The sequence below is a fragment of the Camelina sativa genome, chromosome 10, assembly GCF_000633955.1.
Source record: "Camelina sativa cultivar DH55 chromosome 10, Cs, whole genome shotgun sequence".
NCBI lineage: Eukaryota > Viridiplantae > Streptophyta > Magnoliopsida > Brassicales > Brassicaceae > Camelina > Camelina sativa.
The window spans coordinates 16,949,242-16,950,761 of record NC_025694.1 but is presented as its reverse complement, the minus strand read 5'-3'; positions in this window follow the sequence as shown (position 1 = coordinate 16,950,761).

Sequence of the window (1,520 nt, the reverse complement as noted above, 5' to 3'; positions counted from 1 at the left end):
TGCCCTCTTTTACACAATTACAATATGTTATTTTAACTTTTTATGATTTGGTTTCTCTATTTTATATTTAAGATATAATTTTAAGGGAGTATGGTTTAGTATTTATAGTTTAGGGTTTAGACTTTAGTCATTTTGTACATAAAATGGAGTATTTGTAAAAATGCTTGATGTTCACATATTTTACCTTGTTTTACCTTAGTTTATTTACACATTTTGCATGATTCACTAGCTTGTTAGGACATCATTGAGTAGTTTTAGGTCTGTTTTTGCATTAGAGTAGATTTGCATTGCATTGCATTGTTTCTTGCATGAACATGTGATTTATGACCCAATGGAGCATGGATAAGTGCTGAGGGAGAGTGGAGCCATCAATAGAAGCAGACAAAGGAGCTAGAGCAGAAGAGAATCAAGGTCCGGAAGTCCACTCGACCACCAAACTCGACCAGATACTCGACCGTGTGCTGAGAGGGACTCGACCGACTGAAAGGAGCAGAAGAAGACCTGACTCGACCATGCACTGACCATGCACTCGACAGAGCACATGGTCAAGTTGACCGAGCCGCCTCTCTATTTTGTCATGTAACCATTTTAGGGCTCCCCTACTTTTCTATATATACCCCTTGTACTCTATGGCCGCTGACAAGCCACGTTACAGAGGAAAAATATCACAAAAACCTAGTTTTTACCCTTTTGGGATTTTAGCTTTTGAGTTTACATCATCAGCCACCTTTAAGCTTTTTCTTTAGATTTTCTTACCTTGTTGCTTCTGTAACTTTTTGGGTATTGAGAATCTAAGTTTATTTATTTTAACAAAGTTGTAGATCTTCATCTTATCTTTCTAATCATGCAAGTTTCATTGATTTATGGGTTTATGATTTTGTTCATCATGTGTTGTTTATCTGAGTAATGTGTTAGGATCTTAGGGATGGATTAGGCTGGATGAGAGTTATGGTAGTTTAGACTGATCAAGCTTGATTGTTTAAATATTTCTTCTAGATTAGGCATGGTCTATGATGTTCTTATATCTGAGAGGGTAAGAACAGATCATAGGTTGCTTAGCATCATACCAATGTTTAAGTTTCTGGATAATACTAATGCTAAAGATTGTTGTGCCTATTCAAAGAGATTGGTTGTATAGGATGATTTTTTACCNTTACCTGCACCACAACACATATGAGATGCGTGAGTATTTTATAAACACTCAATGAAGAAGTGTTCCTATCTACTAGGCTATACACAAAAGCAACTGAGCTTCCAATGTCAAACAAACAACACCCAAACACAAACAAACCAGGGAAACAAGTATCCACTGCTGCTGAAAAGGATTGGTGTCGACTGACACCCTCCTGGTGTCGGTCGACACTGGCTCTTGGTGTCGATCGACACTACTCTTGGTGTCACTCGACACACCTGTTAGCCGAAACAAGAAGCCCAAGTTAAAAGATTTAAAAATTGGCCCTGAAGTTTTCTCTAATTGCAACATTAGTCCCTAACGTGTTTTAGGACATATATATATATAT